General features: G+C 39.9%; 1 pseudogene; it reads right to left on the bottom strand.

Moving 5' to 3' along the window:
• Nucleotides 1-14711: 14711 nt before the first annotated feature.
• Nucleotides 14712-24438, bottom strand: LOC120555228 (annotated as a pseudogene).
• Nucleotides 24439-26216: the final 1778 nt, after the last annotated feature.

The following is a 26216-nucleotide window of genomic DNA, read 5'->3' as shown; positions in this document are numbered from 1 at the left end:
AGCCTAACGTTGCTAGAACGTTAGCCTAATGTTGCTGGAACGTCATCTTAAGGTTAGAAAAATGTTGCTGGAATGTTAGCATAACATTGCTGGTACAAAATGTTAGCAAAATGTTGCTAGAATATTACCCTAAGGTTAGCATACTGTTGCTGGAACATTATCTTAAGACTAGCATTGTGTTGCTGGAACATTATATTAAGGTTAGTATAAAGTTCAGGAATGTTCGTTCCCCAAAAATTTTATTAACAATAAAACATTCAAATAACGTTTATTTGGAACATTTCAAGAACATAAAAATGTGCACTTTCTGTTATGTTATCATGTTATTTTAAGGTTAGAATATTAAGAATAATGTTTCTACATCAGTCTTTCAACTATATTTCTTAACAAAACCATGTGAATTACAAGTGCCCACTTTAAATTATAACTGCACACTTTTACAGCACATCAAAAAGTTGAAAATGCACGTAAAAGCCCTGTGATATATATGTCAATGGTGAAAACATTGAGGCCACAATAACAAAAGATGTTCTGCATGGATAATGTGTTGTTGTGTTTTTTATACATGGGCCTTTTTATGAATGATTATAATATGATAACATAACAGAAAGTATACATTTTTTATGTTCTTGAAATGTTCCAAATAAATGTTATCCCAGTGGGCATTTTATGTCAATTTAACATCAATATGACGTCAAAATTACGTCACAAAATAGGTCAAAAATAAAAGACAAATTGATGTCAAAGACATCAAATCAACGTTGATTTAATGTCAGTGATATAACATGTAAGATTGATACCTTTGTTGGGCCTTTTTACAACCACAAGGAAATAATTACAAAATATAATGACATCATGCATTCATGCATGTCATACATGGTGGTCAAAATCTTGACTATTTGTTGATGGCAAATTGACGTCAAGGTGCCTGCTGGGATGTCATGGTGCTCTCTGTTTTCCCTCTCCCCTCTCCCCTGTCCCTTGTTGTTAGTCTTGTCTGTCCTGTGCTGAGTGGGTGTGGCGCTCCTGGCTCTCTCCCTCCTCGTCAGGACACCTGTGGCTTCCTGCTCACCTGAGTCACATCCAGCAATCACCTCTCCTGTCTTAAACCCCGGCCTTCCAACCAGTCTCTGCCAGATCGTCTGTTCACCCAAGTGGTAACACTCGCTACGGCCAGCCTCGGTGGTTTTGAAAGACTGTTTTTTATTGTACTCCTGTTTCAAGCCTTGTTTTTGACTTTTTGTGTTTTCTTTTGTGTCCAGATTCCTGCTTCAGCCCTGGAAGCCCAGTCTGCCTGCAACTTGTTTTTTTTGTTGAACCTGCCTCTCACTTGTCTGCCCGCTCTCAGCCCCAGAGGATTTACAGAACCTGCATTACTCATTGTGTTCAATAAACCTCAATACCTGTTCCGACCTTTTTCTCTTTGTCTGCGCTTGAATCCGGACAGCCTAACACATTATTTGAACGTTGTATTGTTAATACAATTTTTGGGGAACGAATGTTCCTGAACTTTATAATAACCTTAATATAATGTTCCAGCAACAGTATGCTAACCTTAGGATAATGTTCTAGCAACATTTTGCTAACCTTAAGATAATGTACCAGGAATGTTATGCTAACCTTAGGATAACATTCCGGCAACGTTATGCTAACCTTAAGATGACGTTCCAGAAACATTATACTAATGTTCCAGCAACGTTATGGAAACCTTAAGATAACGTTCCAGAAACATTATACTGACATTCCAGAAACGTTATGCTAACGTTCCAGCAATGTTCTTTTAACTTTAAGATATTGTTCCAGCAACGTTATGCTAACGTTCCAGCAACGTTATGCTAACCTTAAGATGACGTTCCAGAAACGTTATACTGACATTCCAGCAACATTATGCTAACGCTCCAGCAACGTTTTTCTAACCTTAAGATGACGTTCCAGAAACGTTATACTGACGTTCCAACAATGTTATGCTAACGTTCCAGCATAGTTATGCTAACCTTGAGATACCATTCCAGCAACGTTAAGCAAACTGGACATTTTAACGTTTTTTTTCAAATCAACATTCCTACAACGTTCTTAGAACATATTTTTGTTAGCTGGGTTATTTGAGCAACCTGACAGTAGGGAATTACAATAGTCCAGTCTGGAAGTAACGTGGACTAGTTTTTCAGCATCGTTTTGAGACAGGATATTCCTAATTTTGGCAATGTTACGAAGATGAAAAAAGGATGTTCTTGAGGTTTGTTTTAGATGGGCGTTAAAGGATATATCCTGATCAAAACTCCTAACTCCTAGATTTCTGACAGTAGTGCTGGAGGCCAGGGCAATACCATCCAGAGTAGCTATGTCTTTAGATAATGAGGTTCAGAGGTGTTTAGGGCCCAGCACAATAACTTCAGTTTTGTTGGAGTTTAACATCAGAAAATTATAGGTCATCCAGGATTTTATATCTTTAATACACGCTTGAAGTTTAGCTAGCTGACTGATTTCGTCTGGTTTGACTGACAAGTATAGTTGGGTGTCATCTGCATAACAGTGAAAGTTAATTGAGTGTTTCTTAATAATATTACCAAGAGGAAGCATATACAGTACAGGCCAAAAGTTTGGACACACCTTCTCATTCAATGCGTTTCCTTTTCATTTTCATGACTATTTACATTGTAGATTCTCACTGATGGCATCAAAACTATGAATGAACACATATGGAATTATGTACTTAACAAAAAAGTGTGAAATAACTGAAAACATGTCTTATATTTGAGATTCTTCAAAGTAGCCACCCTTTGCTTTTTTATTAATAAGGGAAAAGATTCCACTATTTAACCCTGACAAAACACACCTGTGAAGTGAAAACCATTTCAGGTGACTAACTCATGAAGCTCAGTGAGAGAACACCAAGGGTTTGCAGAGTTATCAAAAAAAGCAAATGGTGGCTACTTTGAAGAATCTAAAATATAAGACATGTTTTCAGTTATTTCACACTTTTTTGTTAAGTACATAATTCCATATGTGTTCATTCATAGTTTTGATGCCTTCAGTGAGAAAGTACAATGTAAACAGTCATGAAAATAAAGAAACAAACTTTTGGCCTGTACTGTATAAGGAGAATAGAATTGGTCCAAGCACTGAGCCTTGAGGAACGCCATGGCTAACTTTAGCGTACTTGGAGGATTTATCATTATTATTAACAAATTGAGATCGATCAGAGAACTAGGACTTAAACCAGCTTAGAGCGATTCCTTTAATGACAACTAAGTGTTCAAATCTCTGTAACAGGATTGTATGATCAATAGTGTCAAATGCAGCACTAAGATCTAGTAAAACAAGAATGGAGACAAGTCCTTTGTCTGCAGCAGTTAGAAGGTCGTTAGTAATTTTCACCAGTGCCGTCTCTGTGCTATGATGCTTTCTAAATCCTGATTGAAAGTCATCAAATAAACTTTTGCTATGTAGAAAATCCCATAACTGATTGGAAACTACCATCTCAAGGATCTTGGATACAAAGGGAAGGTTAGATATAGGTCTATAGTTTGCTAAGACCTCAGGATCGAGGGTGTTTTTTTTCAGAAGAGGTTTTATCACAGCTATTTTAAATGACTGCGGTACATAACCTGTTAATACGGACATATTGATCATATCTAGTAATGAAGTGTTAACCACGGGTAACGCTTCTTTGAGTAGTCTCGTTGGGATGGGGTCTAAGAGACAGGTAGATGGCTTAGCTGAGGATACATTAATTGAACATTAATTGTTGAAGGTCTATAGGATAAAAGCAGTCTAAGTATATGTCGGAACTAGTCGTTCTTTCTAAACGACTTCTTCTTTTTAAAGAACGACTAGGTTAAAGGTGAACCGTTAGAAGTTGAGGGCAAAAGGTGATGGATTTTATCTCTAATTGTTATAATTTTATCATTAAAGAAGCTCATGAAGTCATTATTACTCAGAGCTAGAGGAATAGATGGCTCAGTAGATTTGTGACTCTCTGTCAGCCTGGCTACAGTGCTGAAAAGAACCCTTGGGTTGTTCTTATTTTCTTCTATTAGTGATGAGTAATAGTCTGATCTGGCCTTTCTTAGGGCCTTCCTATAGGTATTGAGACTTTCTTACCAATCCAAATGAGAGGTTTCGCAAGATTTGTTTTAATTTGAGAGTTTGGGAGTTATACCAAGGTGCCAAATGTATCAATTTGAGAGGGACTAAGGTTAACATAAAGGTCCTCTGTTATATTAAAGCATGACATAGAGTCAAATGCTGTTGGAATATCTTCCTTAGATTTAGCTATAGCACTGTCAGATAGGCATCTAGTGTAGAAGCTTTTATCTAATTTAGTATAGTCAGGTAGTAAGAATGATCTGATAATACCGAATTCTGAGGAAATATTATTAAATCCTCAATTTCAAGGTCGAGGGTGTGGTTAAAACAGTGCGTCGCCTTGTGCACATTGACTGAAAACGATTGAATCTAATAATGAGTTGAAAGCAGTACTGAGGCTATTGCTGTCAACGTCCACATGGATATTAAAATCACCTACAATATGTACTTTGTCTGATATATGGACTAAACATGATAAAAACTCTGAGAATTCAGATAAAAATTCAGAATACGGACCTGGAGCCCTGTAAATAACAACGAATATAATTGTCTGTAATGTTTTCCATTTTGGATGTTGAAGATTAAGAACAAGACTTTCAAACGAGACAAATTAAATCAATTTGATTATCTGATATCAAATCGTTTATCAGTACTGCTTTAGAAGACAGATCTAATATTTAATAGTCCACATCTAATTTTCCTATTATTTTCTATCGTTGAAGTCGTTTTAATTCCAATTAGGTTAAGTATAGCGCATCTTTTGTTTACCTTCTGATTTAACCGATCTGAGCCGGGGGACAGACACCGTGCGTATTAGACTATGAGTGGGCGACTGCTCTAACGGAAGCACAGAGGGGCGCATATCACTGCCCTCTGATTACTAATATCAAACTTGGGTTGTCATGGTTTATGACCGATAAACTCGGTCAGATTTTTTGATATGAGAGCGGCTCCGTCCCAGGTGGGATGAATGCCATCTCTCCTAATCAGACCAGGCTTTCCCCAGAACGCCCTCCAGTTATTCACATAGCCCACATTATTAGCTGGGCACCACCCCGACAACCAGCGGTGGAAGGATGATGTACGGCTGTACATTTCATCACTGGTCAGGTTTGGCAGGGGTCCAGAGAAGTCCGACATTGTCTTTGCGTATGCACAAAGTGACTCAACATAAATTTTATTGATCTCCGATTTACGACCATTACCCCCTACGTGAAGTATGATCTTACTGTATTTACGGTTCTTTTTAGCCAGCAGCTTTAGATGGGATTTTATATTGCCCGCTCTGGCCCCGGGGACACATATGACCGCAGCCGCTGGGGCCGCCGGCTTCACATGTCGCAGTATAGAGCTCCCAATAACCAGAATTGGCTTCTCAGTGGGTGTATCACTGAGTAGGGAGAAACTGTTAGAGAGGCGAAGATGCTCTGGTTTAGAGCGACCGTCATCATGTGCACTCCCTGGTTTAGATCTAAAGCTACGCTTTCCTCTAACGCTACGCATCCCTCGGACAGTCACCCACTCGCCCGGCTGCTCGGGGTCTGCCGGGGGACAGCTAGCAGAAGCTAGTCAAGCTACAGTATGTTGGCCCGCATGAGCTACGTGGCGCTGGCTAGCTACAGAAGCATACGATTCTGATTCCATGGAGCGGAGCCGTGTCTCAAACTCACTAAGCCTTGCCTCCAGAGCAGCGAATATACTACATTTATTACATGTATCGTTATCACTAAAGGAGGCAGAGGAATAGCTAAACATTTGACACAAAGAGCAAGAAAGAGCAGGAGAGGGAGAGGAATTAGCCATTGCTAATGGCTAAGCTAAAGTAGCTAACAGCGTTTTAACAATTGTGAGATCAGCGAGGAAGATAATTTAAACAATAAAGCAGAGTTGAGCAAGTTTTTGCTGCAGCAGCAAACTGGCGTTTGTAACATGGGAAGTGACACAATACGCTTACCTTACACGTCAGCACGTCAACAAGCAATTTAACAGGAACAATGACTGTCACATGAATAATTATAAAAATAATGTTCACATCTTTAAATAATAACAGTACGTAACTGAACAGCAACATGCACCTGTTGTATTTTAATCCAGGCTGATAACAATAGGGTAAAACCACTGCTGGGTGATCAGAAAAGGCTCCAGGATTAAATAAATCCTGGCTGTTAGCCTAGTCAGGAGCAGGCTAGCTGCACAGAATAAATCTCCATGGTAACTTAGGTGTCTCTGCTTTTGTGAAACCGAGTAAAGGCTAAATTGAGTCAGGATAAAGTGGAAATCCCGACTTAATCCCTTATCTTGGTTTTGTGAAACGGGCCCCTGTTGATTGAAAAACGTCATACCTGTGGCTGCAGAGGGTCAAAAAGGCTCCGTGCTATGGCAAGCCAAGTGGAACCAGTGTGCCAACTGCTGGCCAATATGAAGCACAGCTATGAACTAAAGTTTTATTTAAAAGTGCTCTAAGCGATGTCACGCGTTTTTTAGGCTACAACATTTTTTGTCACATACAGCAAATATCTCCTCACTATTTGCTAGCTGCCTGTCCCCTGAACAAACTGTAAAAAAACGCGGTCTCTGTAGGCAGCCCAGGCTCCACAAATGCCAAGAAAAATAAACAGCCCCAAACTGCACCACGAAACGTAACAAACAGTGTTCCAGCCAATAACCGACAAGAAGGAGTTGGGGGTGGGGGTTGGGAGGATTAGAGGATTAGAAGCACAGAAGGGAGGGGGAGGGGACACGATGAGGAGGAGGGAGGGGTGAGCTAGCCTCGTTTTGTTTGACAATACTTCGAACGTCAACAAGAATTGATGTCACCCAACATTGCTTAGAGCACCTTTAACTTTACTAATATTATTTTTTATTTTATTCATTTATTTTTATGTACTTAATCCTTTAAATTATTTTATATTCGTTATTAGCTTTTTATAAACAGAACACAGAGACACTGAGGCACCAGGAGAGCAGAACCCAAACCCAGGACAAAGAGGTTGAGTGAATGTTGTGTTGAAGGTGTGGAGGTGGATCAGTGAGTCAGAGGAGACTGTGTAGAAGGACAGAGATAGGAAAATGTTTTATCTGAAAACTTCAAAAGGTATCTGGTATTAGCATCTTTGTCCTTTATTCTATTTTATCACCTTAATTCTTCAACAATTTCATTAAAGTTACATAATAAAAAATGTCACACTGTTATAACTATGGACAGTGTCACATACTGTATTCTGGAATCACAACAATTTGCTGAGATTATATTAAATCCAGATCACATTTTTGATGGCACCAAATTCAAAATAAATACATTAATTATTCACCGACTTTTGCGTGTTTTCATAAAAAAGAATGAGAATAACAGAGAAGAAACAAAGTGTCTCAACAATGCCCAACATCTGAAATATTTGCCTCTGACAGAGAGAGCTGGGGGAAGACACGCAGCAATGGGCAGCAGGTCGGATTCACACCCGCGCCGCTGCAGGACTCAGCCAACACGAGGCGAACGCTCTTACTGGGTGAGCGAAAGGCCACCCCCCCAAGCTTCCATCCTTAACCGTTTTTCCAGCAGCGTGTTAGCATTTGAACAAAGTGCTGTGTGTCCACAGTGTGTGCGGACTGTAGTTACAGTATTGCCTGAGGCCTTTTGGACACTTAGGTTAGGTTTTAGTTTGTGATCTCCCTGCAGGGGAAACATCCTCTAAAATGTTCTGTTTGAGCTTTACTTTGCGAACAAAAGTATATTGGGAGTTGCACCTGGAATTGCCTCCAGCCTGAAAATAAACAACAATAATTTTGCCATTAAAATGTGAAGTGAAAAACATGCAGCTGTTACTTGCATCTATTCTGAAGAAAACCAAAGGATGCAGCCAATGGCCAAGTGCGACTTTGCTCAAGGAGTTATACTGTCAGCTATTCCATCAATCAATAGATAATCTCTCTACAGGGTTAAAGACGACAAGGTTTATCAAACAGCCATGTATATTGGCTCTTCCAGTCTCTCCACTGCTGGCTGTTCCAAGTTAACGGAGAGAGGAGCAAGAGAGGTTATGATGGTGACCGGCCTCTGACGAGCTGTTACCACCACCATCTTCAGCCAGAGAGGACATTATTTCTTCTGCTTCTTCTTGCGTTGTCACCCCGCCGGGAGGTGTGCCAAAAGGGCTTGCAGCAGGTGAATTGGTCGTGCTATTAACGTCATCGCTACACAATTTCTTAGTAAAACCAAAATAAAATGTTTTCTTTTTGCCATGGCTATATGATGCTAACTGCAGAATGGATTTCAAGGACTTTGCATTAGCCAAGAAAACTAATTACATTATAACAATAATCTAGTTTTATTACAAACATAAACATCATAATTAGCCTACTTAAGCTGAAAACAAAAATAACATTATGAGGCTCCTGCTGCCCGGTGGCCACCTCCTTACAGATTGCGTAGATTCTATTCTGAAAGATTTCGTGCGCAAAAAAAGTCTGAATTTTCGTACGCAAAAACAATATTCTGATTTATAACATCTTGCGGCGCACACTGGTACGCACTCTTCTTGTTATAAATACGGACGTGTGTTACCTTATGCGGTCCTGTACGAGCCTCAGGCTCCTCCCAATGTCGTCCCATATTTGTCCTAATAAGGTCCATGTTAATCAATCAATGAATATGCCAGCCTTGAAAGGAGCCCTTGATCACCAATCGCGAAACGGAAAAATGGGGAAAAAACACGATTCAGTGATTGTGAGATCGATGTGCTAGCAGATTTAGCTCAATTACCAATGATACATCATTTATGGTGCATATTTGCCATTTACCCCTGTGAGATCACATTTACGATCATATGATCATTTTCGTTTTTTGTTAGAAAACAAGGAAATTGAATAATTAAAAAGGTAAAAAATAGAAACAAGATTTTGGATCATTATTGGTGCTTATTTCTTAGAACTTAATCAAAACAGGTGAAAGTGCTTGAAATGTAACAATTTGGTAACTTTGTGTGGGAATAGCAGGTGCAGAAGGACAACAATCCCACACACAGACACCTACAATACACGGCCACATAAAGACGCACAGACACATAGACACACACACACACACACAGATACACATCAAACAAACACCCTCTTTCACGGTGAGAGGCAGGGGAGAGCAGCGGAGGAAAAGCGCATTTCCTCTGCTGCACAGTGTGGGAAGCTCCCCTGCATCTCCCCGTTGCTGGCAGCCCCTCGCCGGGCGTCGAGACCGGCTCTGGGTCGGTTTAGCAAGAACGGGAATTTTGGGTTCAGGAAAACAAAAACTGTGTTAGGTTTGGAAAACGGGCATACCATCGGAGTTCACTAAAACACAGTCTACAAAACCTTGGGAGCATTACGCACGATCACACGTGTGCTCAAAAGGCTGTGGAAACCCGTCTTTAAGGGAATATTCATATTTCTCAACATTTCACCAATGTTCATCTAGAATCGACCTATTTATCATCAGTAACTCGCTAATACCCAAGATATCAGATAACACAATCCACCCAATTGTAATCAGTGTTCACGCCCCTGTCTCTATGTCTATAAACACTGAAACATATGCCAAAACTTCAACTACATGGCGTTTCAATACCTCACTGTTAGAAGACCCCAACTTTACAACTCTTATAAGGCAAGAGTGGGCATTCTTTCTGGAAATGAACAACTCTACAGACACCTCACCTTCACTGCTGTGGGAAACTGGGAAGGCTGTAATCAGAGGAAAAATTATATCATACACTTCATATAGGAAAAAACAGCAACAACAATTGGAAAATACATCAGAACAAAAAATCAAACAATTAACAAATTAAATATCCCACCATCCCAGTGAACCAAGAAAAAAGGAATTAAAAGAACTTAGAATACAACTTTATGATATTATACAGAAAAAAACACAATTTCAAATCCAGCAACTGAAATATAATGGTTTTCAGTACAGTAATAAAGTAAACAGTAAATATTTAGCAAATCTACTCCATCACAAGAAAGAGAAATCAATCATCCCAGCTATCTTGGACTCCAGAGGAAACATTAATCAAAACCCACAGGATATAAAAAACATATTTCGGAATTTCTACAGCAACCTCTATTCCCCTACTCATCAACCTACACAATCAGAAATCGATACCTTCTTAAACAGTGTGACATTACCAAAATTAACTGCCGAACAAACCAACATTCTAGACGAACCTCTTAGCCTCAATGAACTTACCAAAGCCCTCAATAAAATTCCTAGTAACAAATCTCCCGGACCAGATGGACTGCCAGCCAAATTCTACAAACACTTTTGGGATATATTATCACCATTATTCAACAGAGTAATCATTGAAATAAAAACTTTCTCAACTATACCCACACACATGAATACAGCAGCCATGACATTACTGTTAAAACCCAACAAAGACCCATCTCACCCCTCTAGCTACCGACCTCTCTCGCTATTGAATACTGACTTGAAAATTATCACCAAAGCACTAGCAACCAGAATAGAAACAGTCACTTCCACACTCATTCATCCAGATCAGACAGGCTTCATAAAAGATAGACACACTACAGATAATGTACGCAGACTTTTCAACCTATTCAATATATCACAAACACAACAGAAAACCATTATTATCTCACTTGATGCAGAAAAAGCTTTCGATAAAGTAAACTGGTCATTTTTATTCAATACACTTCACAGGTTTGGGTTTGGAGAGTCGTTCATCCACTGGATTAAACACTGTACAGATCACCCAAGGCCACCATTACCACTAACGGAATTAGGAACGGAAGCTTCACACTGCATCAGGGCACCAGACAGGGATGCCCTCTCTCACATTCCCTCTTTGCCATTTTTAAGGGGCGGCTGTGGCTAAGTGGTAGAGAGGTCGCCTGCCAATCGGAAGGTTTGTGGTTCGATCCCTGGCCCTGCAGTTCCATGCCGAAGTGTCCTTGGGCAAGACACTGATCCCCGAGTTGCCCCCGATGCTCCGCCATCGGAGTGTATGTATGTGTGTATGTATGTGTGTGAATGTTTACCTGATGAGCAGGTGGCACCTTGTACGGCAACCTCGGCCACAGTGTATGAATGTGTGTGAATGGTTCCTGTACTACGTTAAAGCGCTTTGAGTAGTCGTTATGACTAGAAAAGCGCTATATAAAAACAGTCCATTTTCATTGAACCTCTCGCAGCAGCAATACGACAAAACAACATAATCAAAGGAATTCAGGTAGCCAACGTACAACACAAAATGAGTTTATATGCAGATGATCTTTTACTTTATTTACAGAACCCACAGGTGTCACTTAAAGAAACTTTCAATATCATCAACAGATTCTCCCATGTCTCGCATTACACTATCAACTGGAACAAATCAATCTTACTACCCTTCTCAGATGACGCATGGGATTTTGGAGCTCAGGACACTTCCCTCCACCTTCACACAGGCAACATCAAGTACCTAGGGATTCAGATTTCCCCCAAGCTATCAGAACTCAACTATACTTCCCTTCTAAATAAATTAATAAATAATTCTATAAACGCTGGTCTAACCACCCACTCACACTCATTGGAAGAATAGCTGTAGTCAAAATGAAAACCTTACCTCAGATTAACTACCTTTTTTCTATGATCCCCATTACTCAGAATTCATTAACAACACAGTTTTATTGGAAAAACGAGAATATCACTCTCAACACTACAAAATAAAAAATCACATGGTGGACTTGAGGCACCAAACTTCTATCACTACTTCCTGGCAAATCAATTACAGTACATGGTTAAATGGATCAGTATACATAAGCACAATTACCCATGGCTGGAACTGGAACAAAACCAATGTAAAAACATCCCAATTGCAGATCTCCCCTTTCTCTCACAATCAATCAAGAAATCCAACTTATGCCAACACATTACCATTTATTCAACTCTGGCAGCCTGGTGGAAAACAAACCAAATCACAAAATCATCACCAGAATTAAACAAGTTCACCCCACTCTGGCACAATCCAGTGTTCATGTTACAGAACAAACCTTTTTACTTCTCCATATGGGCACAAAAAGGAATCACACACCTTCACCACCTATTTGAGAACAACCATTTCATGTCATTTAACACACTCACAGAGAAATATGGGGTTGGGAGAGAACAGTTCCTTCAATATCAACAACTTAGACTTAAAATAAAAGATAAAATCGTAATCACCAATAACACGTTACAACCGTCTCAGCTCACAGAAGACACTTGTGAAAATTAATAACTTAAAAAAACTAACCTCTCGGCTATATACAATGATTTCCAACCTAAACACAACAATAACACTCCCAACAACCAAGTGGGAAGCTGATCTGGCCTTCTCTCCCAACCCTGAATACTGGGAACAAATCTGTAAGAATACCTTCTCCATGACTGCTAACGCAAACCTGCAGCTTAACCAATATAAAGTCAGTCATAGGACTCACATCACCCAAAGTAAAATGTTCAAAATTGGCCTAGCAAACATAGGTATTTGTTCACAATGCACCTCAGGTAGCACAGACTATTATCTACACGCCAGTGGCTCTGTCAACCATTTCATTCATTCTGGATCACAGTCACCGAGACACTGTCCACCACCCTGAGCTACAGAATCTCATCTTCTCTAACACTCTGTCTCCTTGGTGATATCTCCGAAATCCACATCCCGCAAAACTTCAGGAATCCGTTGTTCATTTCTCTAGCTGTTACTAAAAAAGTAGTCCTCCAAAACTGGAAATCAAAGAATTCTTGCCACATCAATCACTGGACAAATTTAATCTCAGAATACATCTCAATGGAAAAACACAAGGCATACAGAAAGAAGCAAATATCAGCCTTTGAAGATACCTGGGGCCTGTACCATGATGGTAGTTGAACATACTCAGGGTTGCAGGATTGGTTAAGAGTTGACAAAACCAAACCGATGCAATCAGGCTTTATTGGTACCATGACGCAGCTCATCAACTTTCTCTGTCAACCCAGGCTTTGATCCTTAAACTCTGATTACTCCGCATGCGCGTGCACATAAAAGAGTGACGTCGGCACCGAACAACCAATCACATTCGATATGGATAGAGCGAGAGCAATATATTTTTCCGCGGAGGAGCAAGAAATGATTCTTCAGAAATATGAAGAATATAAAAATGTTTTTCAAGCACACAGTAATACTGTCTCTGCTGCCAAAGCAAGAGAACAATCTTGGAGGAAGATTGCTGATTGCGTTAATGTGTAAGTTAAGGCCATTAATGTAAAAATTATGAATATAGGCTAATCATATTAAAAATGTATTAAACAAAATTAAAATGTGTGTATTCATATATGTATATATATATGCTATATATATATATATATATATATATGTATATATATATGATATATATATATATATGTATATATGCTATATATGTATGTGTGTAAAATGTGAATGTATTGGCTTTGACATCCTAAGAAAGATTAATATTAATTGATTTTTAGATGCAACCCCAACTCCAAACGTTCTTAGCAGCAGATCAAGATAAAATATAAAAATATAATTCAAAGTGGTGAGTATTTACCACAACCTTTTATTATTTTTGTGAACATTTTATAACAAACACTTCCTTGCAGCAAACAGAAAAAAATGTGAAATCCGGAAAACTGGGGGAGGGCCACCTCCTGCAGAATACACTGTGGCTGAGGAGTTGGCTTTGAGTAATAATAAGGGGCGGCCAATTATGGATGGGGTTTCAGGTGCTGTGCAATCTGACCCTGGTGCTGGCTCCTCGACGCAAGTGACACTGGGTATGTATGTTCAATGCATTACTAATAATTTAAAAAAAAGGGTTAAATATGGCTGACTCTATGTTCTGCAGTAGAGGGAAATACAGTGTCCCTGTTGAAGCCAGCACACATGCACACAGTCTCCCACACAGAGGTCAGTATGCAGCAGACAGAACACCATGAACACAACCTTCTTTATAACAGTTATGGTTTACATTGGCCTACTTTTACTTATTAGGGTGAAGCAAATGAAGACACTCTGTCTGTGTGTTCTGAGACAGTTGCTGAGGTGAATGCCCAACATGGGCTTTTTATTATGGCACACACTTGAATGTTTCATAATTAAGATAATTAAGTGACTGGCCCTTACACATCTCTTTTATTGTAGGATTTTTCACAACCTGACCCAGAAACTGAGGCCTCTACCTCAATGGGCTACAGAAGGAATGTGAACAAGGTAATACTTGTAATACAAAAATTATCTATGTTTGTAAAAAGTCATGCCACTGTGATTTGATTAACCTCCAGAAAACTTGTAATGATTGTTTGTGGTGGAATTGTTTCAGGTGGACACAGACTCAGTCAGGGCCCTTTAAAAAATGAGTCTGGAACTAGACTGTTCACTAAAGGAGCTGCACTGTAAGCTGAGGAGGCTCCAAATAAAAAAAATTAAATTGGAGATCAATCAGCTGGAAAAAAAACAGATCTCAGTATGTTAACTTATTTAATCAAGTAACCCTTTAGTGTGAACACCATGAATATTTATTAATATAACTTTCTCTTGCTCTCTTTTTCCTCCCTTTAGCCACATGACCAATAAAACAGTTTGAGACCTATCTGCAGTGTGAATGTGTTTTTATTAAGTAAAATATTGTGTTGTGATTGCATCTCTGACAGCTGTGCCAGCTGGGTGGTCAAGTGTGATGGGGTCAATTTCATCTGGGAGAAGCTGGTTTTGTGGTGGTACTCGCTCCTTTATGATGGCTATATTGTGCAGAATGGCACATGCAGCCACTATCAGTGATGCCCGCTCTGGTGACACTCTTAAGCGCCTAAGGCAGTTGAAACATGCCTTTAGGATGCCAAAGGTCATCTTGATCTTGACCCTGGTTTTAATGAGGGCCACATTGAAGCGGTTTTGTGGCCCTGTCTGAGGGTCAGGATAGGGGGTTAGCAAAAACCTCTGGCATGCATAACCCCTGTCTCCTACCAACAGGCCATCAAAAAGCCCTGTCATAGAACAGAAAATGGGAAGAAAAAAAATAAGTTTTGCTGTCACAATTAAAATAAACACTAACATGTATGTATACTGTACCAAATTTAACTTGCCTTCCTCAAAGCGTTGACATGTAGCACCCTTCTAAATTTATATATTGTTTATTTTGTGTTCTGTTAAGAGAAATACAGTATATTCTTAAATATGGGTCAGTTCAATTGTTCCTGTCATTGAATACCTTTTTGTTATTAATATTTAATATTAATTCATATTTGTTATTGAGTTATACAATTGTGAGGTGTTGAAATATTTTCTGTTGTGAGTAACCTTTGAACCCTCTGTCATTTTATTTTGTATTGGGTGGCCAGGTGTCAGTTTTGTTGATTATCCAATCAGTGCCATCCAGAGCGCAGTTTGGCAACCTACCGGAAGTAGACGTAGGGATGAGGTTATTATTTCTAGAATGAGGATTGGTCACACGTTTCTGAACAGCAATTTATTTATTTTAGGTAAGCACCAGAGTGGTTTGTGTTCATGTCAGGAACCGGAGACAGTGCAGCATGTTTTGATTTTTTGTAGAAATTATGACCGTCAAAGACAAGATCTACTCAGAGAATTGCAAGAAATTGGCTTGAAAGAAGTGTCTCTGAAAAGTATTTTAGAATTAGGATCAAGTGGGAGGGGAAAACGTTGTTTTTTCAAATTTTTAATAGACACTGGACTGTATCATCGGATATAGTGCATTAAGGTGCTAGTTCCGTAGATGGCAGCAATGCAATGTATTGGATGCCGGCTGCCAAGGAACCGTGAGTACAGACAATATTCGCTGGAAAGATTTCCACTGAGCTCCAACAAGCGCGCCAACGTTGTGGTACCACAAAACTGAGACATAGTAGAAAAAAACCCCGGGGTATTGTTCAGTCATTTCATTTGGACTATGTGGACATTTTGAAAGGTTAACTGTTAGGTTGTAAAAAGATAAAACTATGCTTATGTATTATGTTTTAAATAATAAATTGTATGCTGCAGTCAGGTTATGAAAATAGGAATGGAATCTAGAATGACTAAGGTAAAAACAGCTGGTTATTTCTCTCCCCCTCTTCCTGTCTTTGGTTAAATTGATTAGGTTAAAACCAACTATTAACATATGAAGAGGAACGTCTTTTTGAGTCTCCAACCTCCTGGTGCCAAGTCTGGGTTAGAACAAAGGAAATGCAAACTCTGTAAACTTGAATATAATCAACACTTCCATGATAATCAACCTTAGTCTGTGACCTGGAGTAAACCTAAATTAAGAGGTGTTTCCTTATCCTGAGAAATAGGAATAAATGTGGGAGCAGGAGAAGGATTCGAGGCCACAAGCCTGGGCCCCGACAAGGGAACAGGTTCTGTGGTCCGCTGGTTGCAGTGTATTGTTTTGTCATGTCGCATGGCTGCAATCTGTGTCCCGACAAGGGGAAGCATGTTTGCAGTCTGCTGCTGACAGTGTTTTCATGTTTTATGTTTGATTGTGTTTTGACTGTTGTTTTTTATGTTGTTTTATTACACATTTTGCTTAACTTCCAATTCGACCCCAGCCTCTCCTCCTTCCTCCAGAAATCAGAACGAACACGTCTTTTAAAGATTTCTTAACAAATGGTGACCCCGACGGTGAATTTTGGAGGATGAAAGGAAAAAAGGCGAATTGAAAAACTGGAGCGCTGACTGCTGACCTCTCTCACACAGGGCCCGAAATGAAAAGGTGAGCCAGAACCTGTTTTTATCGAAAATCTGCAAAGAGTTAATTTAGGAAGATTTAGGTGGGAGAGATCAGCAGCGTCAAACTTGTAAGTGTATTAAAATCCCAATTGAAAACTGCGGTGAAGGCGATAAGTCAAAAGCAATGTATGTTGTTTGTTGTTATTTGTATTGTGTGTGTTTTGTGTGTGTTAAGCTTAAAAGCCTGAAGAAGGTCCATGGAATAGATATCTCAATAGCCGACCGGGGCGAGAGACCCGAGAGTTTGAGCCGCGTGCATATTAGAAAGTTCGTGAAAAAGACGACCAGGATGCATGTGTAAATTTAAAAATGTATGAGATCGTGAAAAAGTCGACCTGGTTTAGCTTGTATAAATTTTGAGTTTATGAGATCGTGAAAAAGTCGACCTAGTAAACCTGTATACATTATTTAATTTATGAGTTCTTGAAAAAGCAAACCTTGTTACGCCTGTTAAATTTTTAAAAGTCCGAGTTATACTCTGATTGATGGGTACATGTGTAGATTTTAAAGTGCATGAGTTGACCTGGTTTTACTTGTATAAATGTTGAATTTATGAAATCCGTAAAAAGTCGACCTAGTGAAACCTGTGAGGCTACATTTTGAATTTATGAGTTCTGTTGAAAGAGCAGACCTTGTTACGCCATTTAAATTTTTAAAAGTCCCTAACAAGGGCCGAGTTAGACTGATAAATTTTAAATAGAAAGACCGCGAGGGCGGCGACAGAAAATTTGTTTCTGTGAAGGCACGGAAGAAAACATTAAGACTTTTTTAAAGCCAGTGTAAACAACTGTGAAGGACAGGACTTGGTAATGCTGATCTCGCGGCGACGGCGGGGATAAAGCGCCATTGGAAGATACTTCAGTTTTCCTCGTGACCCATAGTATGGAAATAGGAAAATCAATTTAATATAGGTATAGTCGAATTGTGTAAAAAACACTTAGGAAATTGTACAGAGGCCTACTGTAAATATTTTTGAAATATAATTGTGGTGTTGGGATTTGAGTCCGCGGCAGCGACTCTGCGCTGTGTGTTTTGTGAAAAATTGTAAATAAGATTGTTTTGTTTAAATTGAGAGCGTGCAGCTCAGCGGTTGTGGACATGTTGAGGTTGCGGGAGCAGTGTGGTTGTGGATGTACGTTTGTGTTGAGTTTTGCATTGGAAATTCCAGATAACGAACAGCGACTCCATCTGGTTGGTAAATCATTACAACAGAGCGTCTACTGTTAAAAAGCTAAGGGTCAGACTATGGAAAATACGGTAAACTAGAGAAATTAAATTTCTGAAGAGATTGCGGTGTAAATGCTGTATGATTGAAAAACTAACTGGATGACTGGTTAGAATTTTGTGAAAAAGCGTGCAAGCTCAAGCAGTGAGAAAATGGATTAATCTGTATGAATGTCTTTGAAGAGTTGGGCGCCGACCCTGAAGGTATGAAAGATGTGGAAATGTTTGAATGAAGTTTCTCAGTGAATGCATGAATGAGCAGCTAGCAGTTTAAAATGGGAGTAAAATATGTCTTTGAAGAGTTGGGCGCCGACCCTGAAGGTATGAAAGATGTGGAAATGTTTGAATGAAGTTTCTCAGTGAATGCATGAATGAGCAGCTAGCAGTTTAAAATGGGAGCAAAATATCTGCTCAGAGTTTTTGTGAATTAATGTTTGTTGCTCCAATGTTTCAGGTAGTTGAAGATAAGTGCATTTTATTTTTCATCTGTTATTTTTATTTTATTTTATTTCTGTTTTTTGCAGTAAGTAGGATTAAGTCTGCGTGATTGATGAAGCCCATTGCAAGTCAAAACAGCAGCTGTTTTCACACATTCTTTTAAGTCACACGAAACAAAGACAAAAGGTGCCTTTTGTTTGAATTTACACTCTCACCGAGGCAACTTCCCCACCCTACCTGTGAAGACAGTCCAGTGGGGGGTGAGGATATATTCAGCAGTAAGGAGAAATAAATTGAGCTACTTTAAGCAATTTAACATTAGCTACAATTGTAACTGGTTCTGGAAATAAATATAAATACATTTTGAGTATAGCATTCAATCTTTGTGGTCTGATATTTAAGTGTATGTGATTGAAATGTGATTTTATTTTTATTTTTTTTGCAAATAAGGGTTATAGTGGTTAAATATATGTGCATGGGAGTTTTATGCTCACAGTGAAAAACAAACAAACAAACAAACACAGTATAGCTATATTTAAGCTAACCAGGCCTCTCTACACTTTAGCAGAGTCGCATGCCCGAAATTTTAGTTGCTGTGGATACATCCTAACTTTAAATTCTAGTAACCTCTCACCAATTCATTCCCCATGCACATGATAAATCCCAAAACAAAATGGAATTGAGTAGGAGGGCTACAGACACAACATAGACTCATGGAAAATTCGTGAGTCATGCACTGAGCAAGGCCATTTGGAATCCAAGCTTGTATATATATATATATATATATATATATATATATAGTAGCCCTACCTGAACATTAAGGCTGTGAAAGGACTTTCTGTTCACATAATCTGCCTCATGTTCTCCTATAGCTGTGGAGATTGCAACATGTGTGCAGTCCATTGCTCCAATGACTCTAGGGAATCCTTTCATATGAAAAAAAAAAAAAAAAATATATATATATATATATATATATATATATATATATATATATCTCATTCTTAACATGTAGCTACTGTAGACTAGTGTATAATACTTAAGTGCTCTAAGTGCAAGCTGCTTTTTGAAGGAAAAAAAAATGATGGTTGAAATGGGTGAAAGGTTAAATTTGTTCATGTCACCCTATCAATATATCTTATATATTATCAATTTTATAAAACCCCTCTTTTATGGACATAGTCGATAAATGTCCAGGGAACACAATGAAGCTATTTATGTACCCCTGCAGTGCGATGACCACCTTGCAAATGGTTTGACAAACCGTGTTTTTCCCTAGGTTCTCCGCATCGCCGACCGCATACAAGTATGTACCACTTGCGAAGAAACGCAACGCAATACATACCTTTTGCGGTACAGTAAGTGCATGGCTTCGACGAGTCACATTTGTTATGTGCGGCTCATGAAGTTAGCAAAGATAAGTTATTCCTTCCGCGGAAAATGTGTATCTTTCATACAAGTGTATCTTTCATGCAAGTAAGTATCAGGAAAGTCAAGGGGATTTTGTCTGTCCCTAGAAAGTCTTTCTCTACGAAGTGCTCGTCCAACAATTTGCGCTGAGATGTCCACAGGATTTGGAAGAAAAGGTGTTTTCAACAGAGAACAGAAACTGGGAATTAATTACGTCACCTATATGTTTCTTTGCTCACCGCTGATTGGTCAAACTTCTGACTGAGATCTCGAATCCAGAACATAACCTGCCCCAGAGCATGTTAGCCGTGCAGCGTAAGATACCATGGCGACGAACACCGATTCAAGCCGAGCTACTTTCATAGTACCTAAAACCCAGGGTTGGTGGAAACTAAACTGAAACATAGCTGGCTAGCCACCTAAACCAGCTTCATGGTATAGGCCCCTGGTCCATTTCTAAATTCAACAAAAATATAACTACAAGCCGTGTATTACCAGACATATTCCTCCCTCCTCCATTATGTAATACCCCGCCCTCCTTAGTACTTTTACATTATTTATATAATTTAATTATTCTAATTTCCCATTTCTTTTTCCTTTTTTCTTGTCTTCATTTTTTTTTTCATTATTTCTCCCTAAAGTTATCACTTTACTCATACACACATACACACACTTGAAACACCATCCACACTTATGCATAACATGTTTTTCCAACTCCCTCAAACACGAAAACCGTAATCACCCAAATATGAATCGTAGATCATTCTACCCAATTATTAATAATACATTCTGGTGTTTGTCAACTGTTCTGTCCAGTCCCGTCTTGTCAGTTCTGTTATTGTCCCGTCTCACTTCCTTCTTTTGTTCTGTTTTTCACCTTGTTGCGTTTAATGTGTTATGTGTTAGACTTCGTACATGGTGCTTTAAATCCCCCCTGCCCTTATATGGATCCAGGGTCTCACTAAAACAGGGTGAATGGTCACGGTGGGGCAACCGTTAATGCACTGAATGTAATTCTAAATCTGAATGTAACATACTGTGTATATAAAAAATCACTCTATAATAAAAATAAAGTTGTCCTCTGAAGAGGAGTGGTGAAAAAAAAGTGCAGGAAGTTCATTGAAAGGATGGTTCAAGATCGTGTTAAGTTTGTGCAAGCAGAAAAACTTTGCTTTGGATGTTTGAAGACTGGTCATCACTCAAAAATGTGTGATAACAAAAGCACATGTGAAATACACTACTGCCTGAGGTTAAAAAAAAAAGTATAGGTTAACCAAAACATATACATGTACATTTCAGTATTTTACAAAAAGGCCTTTTTCAGGGAACAAGAAATGGATAAACAATGTAAAACTGTTCTGCAGAAATGGAGGTTGATCAAGCTTTGAAAGTTGGTGCTACCAATTCCCACAGGTGTTCCAACTTGTCTGGATTACTTACAACCCCCTCTGTTTGTATAAAAGTATTGTTGGAACACACTGTGGTATCATACCCTCGTGAGCATGATTTGAACAGTATTGTACTGCAGAAAGTAGTGTGTTGCTATAAAAATGGCAGGAAAAAGGCAATTAACAATGGAAGAGAGACAGACCATCATAACACTTAAGAATGTTGGTCTTTCCTACAGAGAAATTGCGAAGAAAGTCAAGGTGTCAGTGAGTACAGTATTCTTCACCATCAAAAGGCACTTAGAAACTGGGGGAAACTCTGACAGGAAGAGGTCTGGCAGACACAAAGCCACAACCGAATCTGAAGACAAGTTTCTGAGAGTCAAAAGCTTGCGGCTCACAGGACAACAGCTTCAAGCACAGCTTAATAGTGGTCGTAATAAGCAAGTCTCAGTTTCAACTGTAAAGAGAAGACTTCAAGCTGCAGGTTTGATAGGTCGAGTTGCAGCAAGAAAGCCATTGCTAAGACGTCAGAATAAGAAAAAGAGGCTTGCCTGGGCCAATAAACATCGTCAATGGACTACTGAAGACTGGAAGAAAGTTTTATGGACTGATGAATAAAAATTTGAAATCTTCGGTTCATCACGTAGGATTTCTGTACGCCGTTGAGTAGGCGAAAGGATGGTTCCTCAGTGTGTGACATCAACTGTCAAACATGGAGGAGGAAGCATGATGGTCTGGGGCTGTTTTGCTGGATCCAGGGTCGGTGATTTGTACAGAGTGAAAGGCACCCTGAACCAAAACGGCTACCATAGCATTTTGCAGCACCATGCAGTATCTCTGGTATGCGCCTAGTTGGTCAGGGGTTCATCCTATAGCAAGATAATGACCCAAAACATAAGTTCAAGCTATGCCAGAACTACCTCAGGAAAAAAGAACAAGATGGTAAGCTTAAAAACATGGAGTGGCCAGCACATTCACCAGACTTAAACCCCATTGAGCTGGTTTGGGATGAACTGGACAGAAAAGTGAAAGCAAAGCAACCTACAAGTGCCACACATTTATGGAAACTTCTGCAACAGAGTTGGGAAGAACTTTCTGAAGAATATTTGATTTCCATTGTAGAAAGAATGCCACGAGTATGTTCAGCTGTTATATCTGCCAAAGGGGGCTACTTTGATGAATACATTTTGGTTTATAAATTGATTCCATGATTTCTTTTTTAATTATTCATTTGTTCTATTCTTTCATTTCAGAATACAATAAAACATTGAACTGCATGAATTTCAATAAAAACCTGGAGAAATTAGGGTGTTCTAAAACTTTTGACCGGTAGTGTACACTCACCTAAAGGATTATTAGGAACACCATACTAATACTGTGTTGGACCCTATGCTATCAATATGGGCCAACATTTCTAAAGAATGCTTCCAGCACCTTGTTGAATCAATGACACAAAGAAGTAAGGCAGTTCTGAAGGAGAAAGGGATCCCCCACCCATTACACCCCCACCAGCACCAGCCTGCCCAGTGGTAACAAGGCATGACAGATCCATGTTCTCATTCTGTTTACGCCAAATTCTGACTCTACCATTTGAATGTCTCAACAGAAATCGAGACTCATCAGACCAGGCAATTTTTTTTCAGTCTTCAACTGTCCAATTTTGGTGAGCTTGTGCAAATTGTAGCCTCATGTTCCTATTTTTAGTGGAGATGAGTGGTACCTGGTGGGGTCTTCTGCTGGTGTAGCCCATCCGCCTCAAGGTTGTGCGTGTTGTGGCTTCACAAATGCTTTACAGCATACCTCGGTTGTAGCGAGTGGTTATTTGAGTCAAAGTTGATCTTCTATCAGCTGGAATCACTTGGCCCATTCTCCTCTGACCTCTAGCATCAACAAGGCATTTTCACCCCCCAGGACTGCAGCATACTGGATGTTTTTCATTTTTCAGACCATTCTTAGTATTCCCTAGAAATGGTTGTGGGTGAAAATCCCAGTAATTGAGCAGATTGTGAAATACTTAGACCAGCCCGTCTGGCACCAACAACCATGCTACGCTCAGAGTTGCTTAGATCACCTTTCTTTCCCATTCTGACATTCAGTTTGGAGTTCAGGATATTGTCTAGACCTGGACCACACCCCTACATGCATTAAAGCAGCTGCCATGTGACTGGATAATTAGATAATTTCATTAATGTGAAATTTAACAGGTGTTCCTAATAATTCTTTAGGTGAGTGTATGTCAGAAGAGACATCCAACATGTTTGCATGATGACAAATTCAAGCTAAATCAAAGGTCAACACCCCCAAAAAGAGACGACAACTCAAAGGATGGAACAGATACCAAAGAAATAGCTGCAACAGCAACTACCAACAGAGTCATACAAGAAGGGCCAAACATACAAACGTCCTCGATCATACCAGTCTGGGTTTCGTCCATAAAACAGCCGGATCAAGAAGTTCTAGTCTACGCGCTCTTAGACACGCAGAGCGATACAACCTTCATCCTAGACGAAATGGCCCAAGAGCTCAACACAAATAAAGAGAGTGTTAGTTTGTGTCTGTCCACAATGTCTTCAAGGTCGACAGTTATACCATGCCAGAAACTGACAAGTCTACAAGTGAGAGGATACAACTTAGAGAAAAGGATCCCATTGCCACCACTTTTCACACAAGAGTTTATTCCTGCCGATAGATCGCACATTCCAACCGCTGAAACGGCTCTAAAATGGCCTCATCTGAAGCAATTGGCGGACAAGATCCCATCACCACTGGACTGCGAAGTAGGTCTGCTGATAGGCTATAATTGTCATCAAGCCCTTCTTCCAAGAGAAATCCTTTGTGGTGAAGAAAATCTTCCATTTGCTCAGCGAACTGATCTCGACTGGAGCATTGTCGGCTGCTCGAACCCAGCAAGTGACCAGTCACAGAATCATAGTGCGACAAGTGACACCTGCCATGCAACCATCCGTTAAGCTGAAGATGAAGTACACTTTGTCTGCAAAACTGGAGTCAAAGAGATCAACCCAACGGATGTAATCAAAGTCCTCGAATCTGACTTTAAAGATCACACTACAGATGATAACCCAGTTTCTCAGGAAGACCTTCTCTTCTTGCTTAAAGCAAAAGAAGGCATAAGGCAGAAGGAAGATGGCCATTATGAGCTCCCGCTTCCTTTCAAGACGGACAAACCTAATATACCAGACAATAGACAATGTGCAGTTCATAAGCTCACCTCATTAGAGCGACGACTGAGGAGAAATAAGCAGTACTACGAGGATTATGTCCATTTCATGAATGACATAACCCGAGGAGATGTTGAGAAGGTTCCACAGCTTGAACTCTATAACCAGCCAGCATGGTACATTCCACACCACAGAGTTTACCACCCCCACAAACCAGGGAAGATCTATGTGTTTTTTTTACTGTTCTGCACGCTACCAAGAAACTTCCCTAAATGGTCATCTGCTCCAACTTCGGACGTACGCATCTGGCATCGCAGGAAGATTTAGCGAAGGGTCTATCACGTTCATCCAGAGAAGCTTTTACGTCAATGATTGCTTAATAAGCGTGTGGTCACATGCTGAAGCCATACACCTGGTGGAAGAGTCGAGAGCCTTGTGCAGAACAGGAAACCTCTGGCTACACAAGTTTGTGTCAAACGACAAAGAAGTGATTGCTGCAATACCACTTGCAGAACGTGCCCAAGCCAAAGATCGAGACATGGCTCTAGGAGATCTTCACATCGAACGAGCACTTGGAGTTCAGTGGTGCGTCAAAGCCGATGAATTCAGGTTTGTAGTTAAGGAAAATCCACTGACAAGGAGAGGGGTTCTTTCAACTGTCGCTTCAATCTATGATCCGCTGGGGTTTGTGACTCCTTTCATATTAGTCGGCAAACAGATCCTTCAGACGTTATGCAGAGACAAAGTAGGCTGGGACGAAGATCTCCCAGAGCACATTTTGCCACAATGGGAGTCATGGCTCAAGGATTTGCCTCACCTGGCAGCCTTAAAGATTCCAAGAAGCTACCTTTCATCAAGCTTTGTCAAGGTTAGGCGATATGAGCTTCACAACTTTTCAGACGCAAGTCTCAATGGATATGGTGCATGCTCATATCTTCGAGCTATAAGTGAAACAGGAAAGATAAGTTGCTCACTTGTCATAGGAAAGGCAAGAGTAGCCCCTACCAAACAAACGACTATCCCAAGACTTGAATTGTCGTCAGCTGTGACTTCAGTCCGAAATGGTGACTTTGTCAAAAGGGAGCTTGAGATCGAAAACCTGCAAGAGTGTTTCTGGACAGACTCGAAGGTGGTCCTTGGCTATGTGAACAACGACGCCAAGAAGTTTCACACCTTTGTAGCAAACCGGATCCAACGCATAAAATCAAGCACAAATCCTGAACAATGGCGACACGTCAGTTCCGAAAATAACCCAGCCGACTGCGCCTCAAGAGGACGGAGTGCAGTTCAGCTGAAAGAGTCTAACTGGCTGAAAGGACCCAACTTTCTTTGGCAGCCGAATCTTCCACCTGAAGAGCAAATGGTGGGAGAAGTAGAAGCAACCGATCATGAGCTTCGCAAAACCCACGTCCACACAGTCAGGACGCAAGAAGTAAATTCAATGGCAAACCACTTCATTAAGTTTTCTGACTGGTCCAGAGCAGTGAAAGCCATCGCCAGGCTCCAGAGATTTGTCAGAGAATTCAAGGGACTTCAAACAAGAACGAATGAAGCAACCAGTCTTGAAGAAAGAAGAGAAGCGGAAATCTTCATTATCAAGCTGGTGCAAGAAGAAGCCTTCGCTGAAGACATTCACAAAATAAAATCTCAGAAAGTACCTACCCTGAACAAGTGCAACAAGAGTGACTCTGAATTGGATGATGGCGCCTCTGTGTGTGTCTCGCCGCTTACCTCTGTTGGAATTATTGTAT

Source organism: Perca fluviatilis, unplaced genomic scaffold (assembly GCF_010015445.1).
Source record: "Perca fluviatilis unplaced genomic scaffold, GENO_Pfluv_1.0 PFLUV_unplaced_scaf_34, whole genome shotgun sequence".
NCBI classification, from domain to species: domain Eukaryota; kingdom Metazoa; phylum Chordata; class Actinopteri; order Perciformes; family Percidae; genus Perca; species Perca fluviatilis.
This window is presented reverse-complemented; position numbering and strand designations above follow the sequence as displayed.